Raw genomic sequence first — 15,181 nt, 5'->3', positions numbered from 1 at the left:
TATCAAATATACCTTTCACTTTGCCATCCTTATTATCCGCCAAATACTTGGGGCAGTTCCGCTTCCAGTGACCAGTCCCTTTGCAGTAGAAGCACTCAGTCTCAGGCTTAGGTCCAGACTTGGGCTTCTTCACTTGAGCAGCAACTTGTATGCTATTCTTCTTGTAGTTCCCCTTCTTCCCTTTGCCCTTCTTCTTGAAACTGGTGGTCTTGTTGACCATCAACACTTGATGCTCCTTCTTGATTTCTACCTCCGCAGCCTTTAGCATTGCGAAGAGCTCGGGAATTGTCTTATCCATCCCTTGCATATTATAGTTCATCACGAAGCTCTTGTAGCTTGGTGGCAGTGATTGAAGAACTCTGTCAATGACACTATCATCAGGAAGATTAACTCCCAGCTGAGTCAAGTGGATGTGGTACCCAGACATTCTGAGGATATGTTCACTGACAGAAGTATTCTCCTCCATTTTGCAGCTGTAGAACTTATTGGAGACTTCATATCTCTCAGTCCGGGCATTTGCTTGAAATATTAACTTCAACTCCTGGAACATCTCATATGCTCCATGATGTTCAAAATGTCGTTGAAGTCCCGGTTCTAAGCCGTAAAGCATGGCACACTGAACTATCGAGTAGTCATCAGCTTTGCTTTGCCAGACATTCTTAACGTCGTCAGCAGCATCTGCAGCAGGCTTGTCACCTATCGGTGCTTCCAGGACGTAATTCTTCTGTGCAGCAATGAGGATAATCCTCAAGTTACGGACCCAGTCCATGTAGTTGCTACCATCATCTTTCAACTTAGCTTTCTCTAGGAACGCATTAAAATTCAATGGAACAACAGCACGGGCCATCTATCTACAACAACATAGACATGCAAAATACTATCAGGTACTAAGTTCATGATAAATTAAAGTTCAATTAATCATATTACTTAAGAACTCCCACTTAGATAGGCATCCCTCTAATCATCTAAGTGATCACATGATCCATATCAACGAAACCATGTCCGATCATCACGTGAGATGGAGTAGTTTTCAATGGTGAACATCACTATGTTGATCATATCTACTATATGATTCACGCTCGACCTTTCGATCTCAGTGTTCCGAGGCCATATCTGCATATGCTAGGCTCGTCAAGTTTAACCCGAGTTCTGCGTGTGCAAAACTAGCTTGCACCCATTGTATGTGAACGTAGAGCTTATCACACCCGATCATCACATGGTGTCTCGGCACGACGAACTGTAGCAACAGTGCATACTTAGGGAGAGCACTTATACCTTGAAATTTAGTGAGAGATCATCTTATAATGCTACCGCCGTACTAAGCAAAATAAGATGCATAAAGGATAAACATCACATGCAATCCACATAAGTGATATGATATGGCTATCATCATCGTGTGCCTTTGATCTCCATCTCCAAAGCACTGTCATGATCACCATCGTCACCAGCTTGACACCTTGATCTCCATCGTAGCATCGTTGTCGTCTCGCCAACTATTGCTTCTACGACTATCGCTACTGCTTAGTGATAAAGTAAAGCAATTACATGGCGGTTGCATTTCATACAATAAAGCGACAACCATACAACAATTTATATAATCACGTCTTGACCATATCACATCACAACATGCCCTGCAAAAACAAGTTAGACCTCCTCTACTTTGTTGTTGCAAGTTTTACGTGGCTGCTATGGGCTTAGCAAGAACTATTCTTACCTACGCATCAAAAACCACGACGCGGTATAGTGATCACTTTTGGATCTTCAGAAAGAACCATGTTCATTGAATCTGATTCAACTAAAGTTGGATAAACAGACACCCACTAGCCACCTGTGTGCAAAGCACGTCGGTAGAACCAGTCTCGCATAAGCGTACGCGTAATGTCGGTCTGAGCCGCTTCATCCAACAATACCACTAAATCAAGAATCAACTAGTGACGGCAAGCAATATGTATATACTCGCACCCACAACTCCTTTGTGTTCTACGCGTGCATATAACATCTACGCATAGACCTGGCTTTGATGCCACTGTTGGGGAACACAGTAATTTCAAAAAAATTGCCTACGCACACGCAAGATCTATCTAGGTGATGCATAGCAACGAGAAGGGAAAGTGTGTCCATGTACCCTCGTATACCGAAAGCGGAATCGTTTAGTAACGCGGTTGATGTAGTAGAACGTCTTAGTGGTCCAACCGATCCAAGTATCGAACGCACGGCACCTCCGCGATCTGCACACGTTCAGTTCGGTGACGTCCCTCGTACTCTTGATCTAGCTGGGGCCGAGGGAGCGTTTCGTCAGCACGCCTGTGTGATGACGGTGATGATGAAGTTACTGACACAGGGCTTCGCCTAAGCACTACAACGATATGACCGAGGTGGAAATCTGTGGAGGGGGGCACTGCACACGGCTAAGACAACTATCAACTTGTGTGTTCTAGGGTGCCCCCTGCCCCCGTATATAAAGGAGCAAGGGGGAGGCCGGCCGGCCCTATAGGGGCGCGCCCCAAGTAGGAATCATATTCCTAGTAGGTTTCCAACAAGGAAGAGAGGGGGAAGGAAGGAGAGGGAGAAGGAAAGGGGGGCGCCGCCCCCCTTCCCTAGTCCAATTCGGACCCAAGGGGGAGGGGGAGCGCGGCCTGCCCTAGCCGCCCCTCTCTCTCTCCACTAAGGCCCATGAGGCCCATTAGTTCCCCCGAGGGGTTCCAGTAACCCTCCGGCACTCCAGTTTTATCCGAAACTTCTCGGGAAGATTTCTGGTGTCCGAATATAGTCATCCAATATATCAATATTTATGTCTCGACTATTTTGAGACTCCTCGTCATGTCCGTGATACATCTGGGACTCCAAACTACCTTCGGTACATCAAAACACATAAACTCATAATACCGATCGTCATCGAACGTTAAGCGTGCGGACCCTACGGGTTCGAGAACTATGTAAAGATGACCGAGACACTTCTCCGGTCAATAACCAATAGCGGAAGCTGGATTCTCATATTGGCTCCTACATATTCTACGAAGATCTTTATCGATCAAACCACATAACAACATACGTTGTTCCCTTTGTCATCGGTATGTTACTTGCCCGAGATTCGATCGTCGGTATCTCAATACCTAGTTCAATCTCATTACCAGAAAGTCTCTTTACTCGTTCCATAATGCAACATCCCGCAACTAACTCATTAGTTACATTGCTTGCAAGACTTATAATGATGTGCATTACCGAGCGGGCCTAGAGATACCTCTCCGACAATCGGAGTGACAAATCCTGATCTCGATCTATGCCAACTCAACAAACACCATCGGAGACACCTATAGAACATCTTTATAATCACCTAGTTATGTTATGACATTTGATAGCACACTAAGTGTTCCTCCGGTATTCGGGAGTTGCATAATCTCATAGTCATAGGAACATGTATAAGTTATGGAGAAAGCAATAGCAATAAACTAAACGATCATAGTGCTAAGCTAACGGATGGGTCAAGTCAATCACATCATTCTCTAATGATGTGATCCCGTTCATCAAATGACAACTCTTGTCCATGGCTAGGAAACTTAACCATCTTTGATTAACGAGCTAGTCAAGTAGAGGCATACTAGTGACACTCAGTTTGTCTATGTATTCACACATGTACTAAGTTTCCAGTTAATACAATTCTAGCATGAATAATAAACATTTATCATGATATAAGGAAATATAAATAACAACTTTATTATTGCCTCTAGGGCATATTTTCTTCAGTATATATAGCCTCCACACAAAATCCAACTGTTACACACATTTGGCCCAACTCGGTCCGACCGAATAGATGAACTCGGTCAGACCGAATAGATGAACTCGGTCAGACCGATTAGTTCAAAATGTGAACGGTTGGACCGACTCGAACAACTCGGTGGGACCAATGTGCTAGGGCTTAGGGAAAACCTCATCTCGGTGGCACCGATTGCATCAACTCGGTGAGACCGAAGTGAAGCAATAGGGGAACAGAGAATTGGTCAAGCCAGCTCGGTGAGACCGAAATAATTGCAACTGATAATAGTGAGTTGGCAGGGCCATCTCGGTGAGGCCGAGATCCGTATCGGTGAGGCTGAACTATTAGGGTTTCTGGTTGTGGCTATGTCATATGAACTCGGTGGCATCGGGTAGAATGAATCGGTGGGGTCGAGTGGGAGTTTGGGATTTTGGCATATTTGGATGGAGAAAGTGGTTGAGGGTATTTGGAGCAATATCACTAAGCATTTGAGCAAGCAAGCCATTAAGCAACACCTCACCCCCTTTTAATAGTATTGGCTTTCCTATGGACTTGATGTGATCTTGGATCACTAAAATAGAAATGAAAAGTCTTGAGCTTTTGCCAATATGTGTCCTTAGCATTTTGAGGGGTCCACATTTCTAGCCCATGCCATGCCATTAATTGAACTTCCTGAAATATTAATATTGAATGGAAATTAGTTCAAGGAGCTATATGTTGTTATGAATTAGCAAAACCACCCAGGGATTAGTTGCACTTTCAGTCACCCCCTTTTAGGTAATTGATGAGAACATATAGATCAAAGCTTAGACAAATTATAAAATGAATGAAATATATCATCGCTTTGAGAAGTATGTGATAAGCAAGAGCTCCCCCTAAATTTATGCATTATTTAAAATTTGCGTTTGATTGCAAATGCACAATCAATTAGGATCATGCGTCACTCTTCCATGTCACATACATCTTGGTGGAGTGCACAAAATGATAACAGTAAAATAACATGCACTCATCACCATGGATACAAGTGATTGATCATACACAAGTAACCATAGACATAGACATGCAAGCACACATTAAGCATAGTATGATCAAACACATGATCACACAAGATATCTCACAAGCATACCACAAATGTAGCATCAAGTAGCAACAACCAACAAAGTAGCAAGGTGTAACGCCCTGAGACCGATGTGCCAGGTGTCGTCCAGTTATTCGCTGTTGTTGCCATGTCTTTTTCTAGCGTCTTGCATCTTGTCATGTCATCATGTGCATTGCATCATCATGTTTTCGAAACTTGCATCCGTCCCGGTCTCCTCGTTCCGTCCGTTGTCCGTTCTGAGCCCAGACACACTTGCATGCGCCCGCGGCATGTCCGAAATATTATTTTATAAGTGGCCAGAAATGTTCTCGGAATGGGATGAAAGTTGGCGTATGGTCTTTTTATGGTGTAGATAGGCCGCCTGCCAAGTTTCATCGCATTCGGAGTTCGTTTGATAGCTCAACCATTAAACTATAGCGGCAATATAGTCGGTCAAATCGTCGGACGTTTTCGGTCTCCGGAAACAGTCGCCGGGCCTTTCTCTCTTCTCTTGTCTCAGCCTAAGGCCTTCTGCACAGTCCTCTACTCACCGTCAGACCCTACCAAACCCTCTCTACTCAGTGCATCAAACCCCCTCGCGCGCGCGTCCGAAAAGTTGTCCCGGACCCGACCCGGATTGTCACCACCGTTGTGTCCGGATCATCCCCAAACATCTACAAAACATCATCGTTTTCTTATTTGGGCTCCCTAACTATTTTATTTGCGACCATCCAATTACGATCGTAGGGATGAGGTAGCGCCTAACCTAATCCACCTGGTGTATATATATTGCCCAACCCTAGAAATTAGGAGGCTTGTCCCTTCACCCGCCGCCAGCATCTCCCACCTCGGGATCCATCTCCACCAAATCTCTCCGCTGAGCCTCCACTTTATCCTCGTTTTCCCCTCCCGTCCAACCACCGCCGTCGCCCAAATCCTACAGGAGCCAGAGCTCCTCTGCCCGTGCGCCTACCTCTCCCGTAGCTTCCATGGCGCCGGGGCGCACCTCGACCCCGTCATCGACCCAGCCGCTGCCGGCGAGCAGCAGCAAACAGCAAACCATCCCGAGCAGCAACTAGGAGCACGAGCTCCCATGGCCGCCGCCGGCCGCCTCGTCTCTCCAGGTCGCAGCGCGCCCTTCCTTTCATCTGGTTCCCTTCTCTCTCTCTCGCTATCTCAGTTTCTCTCTCTCTCGCCAGGAGCAGGAGCAACAGGAGGACGCCCCTGCTACCATGGTCATCGTTCCGTCGCCCTCTACAGGTCGAAATCGCCGCCATGGAACCGCATCTCCACCGTTCCCGGTCCTCCCCGCGCCTCCCGACCTGCAAACCCCGCCGGAGCAAGTCACATCGCCGCCCGCATCATCGATGCCCTGCTTCCCGTGCATCTCCTCTGCTTCAGGTCGAGCAGTGCTTCACAGCGCTCGTCCTCGAGCGTTGACTGCGTCCGTCGCCGGATCCGAGTTCCCCACGCGCCGATCTGCTCGTTCCCGGCCTCCTTGTCTTGCCCCGTCGACGTCCTCGCCGGACCACCGCCGCCGTCGTGCCTGTTCCCGTCTCTGCTTCGAACGGGAGGAGATTGCCCGTCACCGTTGATCGCGTCCGTGTGGGCTGCGTCCTCGCGGTCCAGTTCCGCCAGCGCAAGCCGGCCCGCTGCACTGACTGGGCCGAAGCCCATGGTGAGGGCACCCGCGCCCCTCTTTTGTTTTTTTTTCTTTTCCCTCCGGTTGGGCCAGCCTTCTGCGTTTCGGCCTGCCTCTGTTTTTTTTTCAGTTCTGCAATTTGTCTATTTTTTTCAGAGTCAGCAGTTTTTACAGAAAAACCCTCCTGTTTCATGCATATAATAACTCATCATCTATGCACCGGAATAAAATGATTTATATATGAAAGTTGCTTAGAATTTTGTGTAGTTTCATAATATGTCATTTCCATCCATGTTTAAAATGTTTTTTGTTTTAATTTGCCCCTATGCCATGCTAAAATGACTTAATTCACAACTAAATAACCGTAACTCGGAATTTAATAATATTTATATGTAAATGGGGTAGAATTTTGCATAGTTTAACATGGTGGCATCTCTTTGCATGTTTAACAACCCTAAAATTGTGTTTAGGGCAGAACAGTACCGAACCTAATATATGCATATGAGGAGTTTCCGGAAATTGTTGTTCGTTGTTTCCGGCCTCATTTAAACTTGACTAGATAGGTAGTTTTCTTTGCTTCACCCTCTTGCCATGTTTAACAACATTTAATATTGTTGGGTACATAAACAAGATCGAACTTAATAAGTCACGTGGTGTTTCGTCAATATGCAACTTGCATATTGAGCTCCACTTAATTTGTAGTATTGCTTGTGCATTTTGCCATGCCATTTATCATTAAACCGGACATGCATCATACTTGTTTGCGCATCGTGCCATGCTTATGTGATGTTTGTTCACCATGATTGTTTGCTTCTTTCCGGTGTTGCTTCTTCGGATTGGTTCCGATAACGTCGTGTTGTGAGGATTCGTTCGACTACGTCCGTTTGTCTTCTTCATGGACTCGTTCTTCTTCCTTGCGGGATCTCAGGCAAGATGATCATACCCTCGAAATCACTTCTATCTTTGCTTGCTTAGTTGCTCGCTCTTTTGCTATGCCTATGCTGCGATACCTACCACTTGCTTATCATGCCTCCCATATTGTTGAACCAAGCCTCAAACCCACCTTGTCCTAGCAAACCGTTGTTTGGCTATGTTACCGCTTTGCTCAGCCCCTCTTATAGCATTGTTAGTTGCAGGTGAAGATTGAAGTTTGTTCCTTGTTGGAACATGGAGATGTTGTTCCTCGTTGGAACATGTTTACTTGTTGGGATATCACAATATATCTTATTTAATTAATGCATCTATATACTTGGTAAAGGGTGGAAGGCTCGGCCTTATGCCTAGTGTTTTGTTCCACTCTTGCCGCCCTAGTTTCCGTCATATCGGTGTTATGTTCCCGGATTTTGCGTTCCTTACGCGGTTGGGTTATAATGGGAACCCCTTGACAGTTCGCTTTGAATAAAACTCCTCCAGCAAGGCCCAACCTTGGTTTTACCATTTGCCACCTAGCGTCTTTTTCCCTTGGGTTAGGCCAGCCCAAGGGTCATCTTATTTTAACCCCCCCCCCCGGGCCAGTGCTCCTCTGAGTGTTGGTCCAACCCAGAGCACCGTGCAGGGCCATCCCTTGGCAACTTGGGTTACGTCGGCTCCTGTACGCTTAGCTTATCCGGTGTGCCCTGAGAACGAGATAAGTGCAGCTCCTATCGGGATTTGTCGGCATAGCGGGTGGTCTTGCTGGACTTGTTTTACCATTATCGAGGATGTCTTGTAGAACCGGGATACCGAGCCTGATCGAAATGTCTCGGGAGGAGGTATATTCCTTCGTTGACCGTGAGAGCTTGTCATGGGCTAAGTTGGGACACTCCTGCAGGGATTTCAACTTTCGAAAGCCGTGCCCGCGGTTATGGGCAGATGGGAATTTTTTAATGTCCGGTTGTAGATAACTTGAACCTTAACTTAATTAAAATGAATCAACTCCGTGTGTAACCGTGATGGTCTCCTTCCGGCGGAGTCCGGGAAGTGAACACAGTGTTGGAGTTATGCTTGACGTAGGTTGTTCTAGGATCACTTCTTGATCATACTTTTATCGACAGTGCTTTGCCTTCTCGTCTCGCTGTCATTTGCGTATGTTAGCCACCACATATGCTAGTCGCTTGCTGCAGCTCCACCTCATACCTTTTACCTTACCCATAAGCTTAAATAGTCTTGATCGCGAGGGTGCGAGATTGCTGAGTCCCCGTGACTCACATATACTTCCAAACCAGCTTGCAGGTGCCGTTGAACCATGCAGATGACGCAACCAAGCTCACAGAGGAGCTCGATGAAGATCTTGTCCTTTGTGTTGTTTCGTTCTAGTTGATCAGTAGTGGAGCCCAGTTGGGGTCGATCGGGGACCGTGTCGCATTTGGGGTTCTTCTTTTATTTTGGTTCCGTAGTCGAACCTTGATTGTATTTGGATGATGTAATGCTTTATTCATGTAATTGTGTGAAGTGGCGATTGTAAGCCAACTATGTATCTCTTTCCCTTATGTATTACATGGGTTGTGTGATGATTACCTCACTTGCGACATTGCTTTCAATGCGGTTATGCCTCTAAGTCGTGCTTCGACACGTGGGAGATATAGTCGCATCGAGGGCTTTACAAGTTGGTAATCAGAGCCTTCCCCGACCTTAGGAGCCCCCACTGCTTGATCGTTTTTAGCGGCCGTTGTTGAGTGTAGAAAAATGTTTTGAGTCATTTAGGAATTATATATCGGAGAGTTTAGGAATTCTTTTTACTCCACAGTCCCTTCATCGCTCTGGTAAGGCATCCTAACATAGAGTTTTAACTCTTCTCTTCTCAAATTTCACTAAAAAAATTTAGGATCACGCGGGTATCTTGGAATCGTTCCGATCGATTTGTGACGAGAACATTGTTCTTGGTGCCTCCTGTCATTTAGGGGTTGTGGCAGTGTCCCGGGGAGTTGAGCTCCGAGGTGTTGTCGTCACAATTTTATCGTTGCAGTTCTGGAATACCTGAGTTTAGTTCGCCGACATCGAAAATCTCCTTTATGCAGTTGTTGGTGAGATAACCTCGACGCCACCCAGTACTGGGGCGGGAGTTCGGGAGTATTGCCATAACTTGTATAACGGATGCTTTTCGAAGGTTGAGGTAGACGATTTCTGAAGGTTTCTTGGTTATGTGTTGAAGGATGGATACAGCTGGATGTAGGATTTGCTAGTTTTGGGTGAGATATTATGCTTCCCCTATATTCCCAACACCTGATTGCATAACCGGAAAATTTCGGGAGTTTATAAGTGGGAATTCAAGTAGCTCTTATGATTTCTTTCTGACAGATGTATGATATGAAATTGGGGTTCGACGTCTAGTGGTCCGCCTATCCACGGTCGGTTTTATAGTGGTCTCGTTGTGTCTTAAAGAGTCCTTGGCTATGCCGACTCGGGGACGCTTCGTATGTCATGTGCACTGCCTTGTACATGATGGTGCTGTACGATCGAGCCCGTGTAGGCCCCACCACGAAAACTTCGGACGAAATCTCTATCATATGTTTGTTCCGGCTTATTCTGCAAGCCAATACTTGTTTTGTTTTGAGATGTGGTATTCGAGTTGCTTCAAAGTCAAATGTTGATTCCATACCCTTTCCCAAACGGTGTTCTCATACTCCGATGTGAATACTAATCCTTCTCGATAATTGAGATTGTCATGTCAATCCTTTTCAATCGGTCTGTTTCTCTTCAAGTGGATCCGATCATTTCAACATTCGCAAGATCTAGTATCAGTTCTTCTCAACGATGTTCATTTCATCCATTTAAAATTGTCTTTGTTTTTCCCACCCTCCCTCCCTTTGTTTTTCTCCAAGGATTCAGATCTCTTAATCGAGTATCCATCTTATTGATGTGAAGCCTCTCCATTCTTTTTCTATCAATATTCTTATCCGGTGATTCTCATGAAGATTCTAACGGATCTTCAAGTTCGTCTCTCATCACTCGTTTTCTTCTCCGGTGGAACCAATTCAAGCTTTCGGTGTTGGTCATATCTTTTTCCTCGTTTCAAATGCCTTCTCATAACGGTACACCTAATAATCTTTCACCGCTCGCTACTCAATTGTTCTGGAGTGCTCAAGATATCTAGAAGAACCGTGTTTCCACTCTGCTTTCATTCAAGCTCTTTCGAGGATGTTATCTCTTTTGAGCTATGTAATTCAACTGGTGCAATCTATCTTTTAAATACTTCAACGATGTTTCTTTTGAGTGGGCCCTAACCCACAGGTCTTTTCCCAGGATCTTACCTGACTCTTCTTATTTCCCGGAGATATCCTCAAATTTCTTGTCAAAGTTTGACGTAAGAATGAATTATCATCAGTAAAATGTATTTCTCCAAGATCTTTCAAATTCTTTTCATCGTTGGTTCAACCTCTTCGCTTTTGATTCTTTCAGAGGGTTTAAATAATTCTTGGTGGTGTTTCTCGTCGTCATTCTCAACATTTGAAGACCGAAGAAGAGTTTTTCCTCCATATCTTATCCGTTCTCTCAGGGATTCGTGGTTCTAGTTCGAGACCATCCTCTCATAATTGTTTTTGAATGTGAGATTTCTTTTCACCTATCCGGAGCAATTCAGGAGTCTTTTTAGTTTGATTCTCTGGAGGCCATCATATCAGAATTATTCATTCCAGCTTTCAGCTCTCATACTCCAAATTTTATTGGTGCTTCGTTCAAGTGATCTCTAATCAGTTCGTGATCCCTTCGTTCTCATGTATCTAAATTCTCTCAAGCTTCTTCATTCATTTGCTAATTCTTCCCGGTGTTGTCCTTATCTTTTCTTCGTTCATTTTAATTCTTATGGTGGTTCGTTCAAGACTTCTCTTCCTCATCAATTTATTCGTTATTTCAATTCTACCGGTGGTTCGTTGAAGACCTTCTCAAGTTTTGATATATCTCTTTTAATCCTTTCTACGAGAATAAGTAGTATGCCAAATCCATTGCTTGTCATCAATTTAATGGGTGAAGGATAAGCATAATGTAATTTTTATTCTTGTTTCATCGAGTATATTCAATTATTTATTACGGAGGCTCATCAAATTCTCGGTTTCACTTGATTCATCTTTTCTTTTCCGGAGCTCCAAGTTTCAACTTATCTCGTCGCAGAGCTCTTCCAATCATCGCAAGGTTTCACCTTGTGTTTTCAACTTCTCTTTCTTGTCGTTACCCTTTGTTACCGGAGTTCTTCATGGAGGCTCTAAATGTTGTTTCATAAAGGATTTAATTCCATCTCGAAGTTTTCATCAAGATTCTTTTCTAAGGAGCTCAAGCATTCTTCATCTTGCAATCCGGAGTGCAATTGTTCCCCCTTATCTTTTGAGATGGTGTTATGTCTTTCTTGACAATGTCCCTTCATGTTTCATGATTCGCAAGTTGTCAAGTATGAGATAGTTTAAACCCATCAAGTCCTTCGAGCATGAGCTCTTCTCAATCCATCAACCTCTTCATTGAAGTTATCTTGGATTATATTTCACCTAAAGCTTTCCCTAAGGATTGTTGCTAATTATGGTGCTTATAAATGACCCAACTTCTTCTTTTATCCTCCCGGTGATATAGCTTCTCGTATTCTTGTTGATATCAATCCAATCCATTGTTTTCCGTTAGTGGCAGAATTTCACCTCATAATTTTTGAGATGTCTTCTATAAGTCCATATCAAGCTTATTCTTTTCGTTGTTGGTTTTCCAACAACTCCGGTCTAGTATTTTTTGTAAGTGTGCTCTCTCAAGATCGTGTTCCCCTTCGTTCATTCCATTCCATTCTTACTTTTGTTCCGGAGGCATTGTGATGTTGCTCTCTTCAACCCATCTTCTTGTTTTGTTAGGATCGTGTTCTTTTCTTGGTTTATTCATTTAACCGGAGTGTTGTGCCTTTTTGCTCAAGTTCTTTTCGCCTTATCAAGCCTTGCGTCTCCTTTCAACCGGAGTGCTTCCTGAATTTGTTCTTCCTTGTTCCTCTTTTCTAACGGAGTGTTTTCAAGTTCGTTCACCTCCGTTGTATTCTTTTCTCGAAATGACTTAACCTTTTCAAGGTTTTTTGGTCTCACTCGTTTGTCAAAGGAGCAACTTAGTTTTACCTCTTCTCTTTCTTTTCCGTTTTCCCCGGTGCCATTCTAGATCTCGGGACGAGATCCTCTCGTAGTGGTGGAGTGTTGTAACGCCCCGAGACCAATGTGCCAGGTGTCGTCCAGTTATTCGCTGTTGTTGCCATGTCTTTTGCTTGCGTGTTTCATCTTGTCATGTCATCATGTGCATTGCATCATCATGTTTTCGAAACTTGCATCCGTCCCGGTCTCCTCGTTCCGTCCGTTGTCCGTTCTGAGCCCAGACACACTTGCATGCGCCTGCGGCATGTCCGAAATATTATTTTATAAGTGGCCGGAAATGTTCTCGGAATGGGATGAAAGTTGGCGTGTGGTCTTTTTATGGTGTAGATAGGCCGCCTGCCAAGTTTCATCGCATTCAGAGTTCGTTTGATAGCTCAACCGTTAAACTATAGCGGCAATATAGTCGGTCAAATCGTCGGACGTTTTCGGTCTCCGGAAACAGTCGCTGGGCCTTTCTCTCTTCTCTTGTCTCAGCCTGAGGCCTTCTGCACAGTCCTCTACTCACCGTCAGACCCTACCAAACCCTCTCTACTCAGTGCATCAAACCCCCTCGCGCGCGCGTCCGAAAAGTTGTCCTGGACCCGACCCGGACTGTCGCCACCGTTGTGTCCGGATCATCCCCAAACATCTACAAAACGTCATCGTTTTCTTATTTGGGCTCCCTAACTATTTTATTTGCGACCATCCGATTACGATCGTAGGGATGAGGTAGCGCCTAACCTAATCCACCTGGTGTATATATATTGCCCAACCCTAGAAATTAGGAGGCTTGTCCCTTCACCCGCCGCCAGCATCTCCCACCTCGGGATCCATCTCCACCCAATCTCTCCGCTGAGCCTCCACTTTCTTCTCGTTTTCCCCTCCCATCCAACCACCGCCGTCGCCCAAATCCTACAGGAGCCAGAGCTCCTCTGCCCGTGCGCCTACCTCTCCCGTAGCTTCCATGGCGCCGAGGCGCACCTCGACCCCGTCGTCGACCCAGCCGCTGCCGGCGAGCAGCAGCAAACAGCAGACCATCCCGAGCAGCAACTAGGAGCACGAACTCCCATGGCCGCCACCGGCTGCCTCGTCTCTCCAGGTCGCAGCGCGCCCTTCCTTTCATCTGGTTCCCTTCTCTCTCTCTCGCTATCTTAGTTTCCCTCTCTCTCTCTCTCTCGCCAGGAGCAGGAGCAACAGGAGGACGCCCCTGCTGCCATGGTCATCGTTCCGTCGCCCTCTACAGGTCGAAATCGCCGCCATGGAACCGCATCTCCACCGTTCCCGGTCCTCCCCGCGCCTCTCGACCTGCAAACCCCGCCGGAGCAAGTCACATCGCCGCCCGCACCATCGTTGCCCTGCTTCCCGTGCATCTCCTCTGCTTCAGGTTGAGCAGTGCTTCACAGCGCTCGTCCTCGAGCGTTGACTGCGTCCGTCGCTGGATCCGAGTTCCCCACGCGCCGATCTGCTCGTTCCCGGCCTCCTCGTCTTGCCCCGTCGACGTCCTCGCCCGACCACCGCCGCCGTCGTGCCTGTTCCCGTCTCTGCTTCGAACGGGAGGAGATCGCCCGTCACCGTTGACCGCGTCCGCGTGGGCTGCGTCCTCGCGGTCCAGTTCCGCCAGCGCAAGCCGGCCCGCTGCACTGACTGGGCCGAAGCCCATGGTGAGGGCACCCGCGCCCCTCTTTTGTTTTTTTCTTTTCCCTCCGGTTGGGCCAGCCTTCTGTGTTTCAGCCCGCCTCTGTTTTTTTTTCAGTTCTGCAATTTGTCTATTTTTTCCAGAGTCAGCAGTTTTTACAGAAAAACCCTCCTATTTCATGCATATAATAACTCATCATCTATGCACCGGAATAAAATGATTTATATATGAAAGTTGCTTAGAATTTTGTGTAGTTTCATAATATGTCATTTCCATCCATGTTTAAAATGTTGTTTGTTTTAATTTGCCCCTATGCCATGCTAAAATGACTTAATTCATAACTAAATAACCGTAACTCAGAATTTAATAATCTTTATATGTAAATGGGGTAGAATTTTGCATAGTTTAACATGGTGGCATCTCTTTGCATGTTTAACAACCCTAAAATTGTGTTTAGGGCAGAACAGTACCGAACCTAATATATGCATATGAGGAGTTTCCGGAAATTGTTGTTCGTTGTTTCCGGCCTCATTTAAACTTGACTAGATAGGTAGTTTTCTTTGCTTCACCCTCTTGCCATGTTTAACAACATTTAATATTGTTGGGTACATAAACAAGATCGAACTTAATAAGTCACGTGGTGTTTCGTCAATATGCAACGGAGTTGCATATTGAGCTCCACTTAATTTGTAGTATTGCTTGTGCATTTTGCCATGCCATTTATCATTAAACCGGACATGCATCATACTTGTTTGCGCATCATGCCATGCTTATGTGATGTTTGTTCACCATGATTGTTTGCTTCTTTCCGGTGTTGCTTCTTCGGGTTGGTTCCGATAACGTCGTGTTGTGAGGATTCGTTCGACTACGTCCGTTTGTCTTCTTCATGGACTCGTTCTTCTTCCTTGCGGGATCTCAGGAAAGATGATCATACCCTCGAAATCACTTCTATCTTTGCTTGCTTAGTTGCTCGCTCTTTTGCTATGCCTATGCTGCGATACCTACCACT

This window comes from Triticum urartu, chromosome 1, assembly GCF_003073215.2.
Source record: "Triticum urartu cultivar G1812 chromosome 1, Tu2.1, whole genome shotgun sequence".
NCBI lineage: Eukaryota > Viridiplantae > Streptophyta > Magnoliopsida > Poales > Poaceae > Triticum > Triticum urartu.
The sequence above is the reverse complement of the archived record's forward strand: the minus strand, read 5'-3'. Positions refer to the sequence as shown.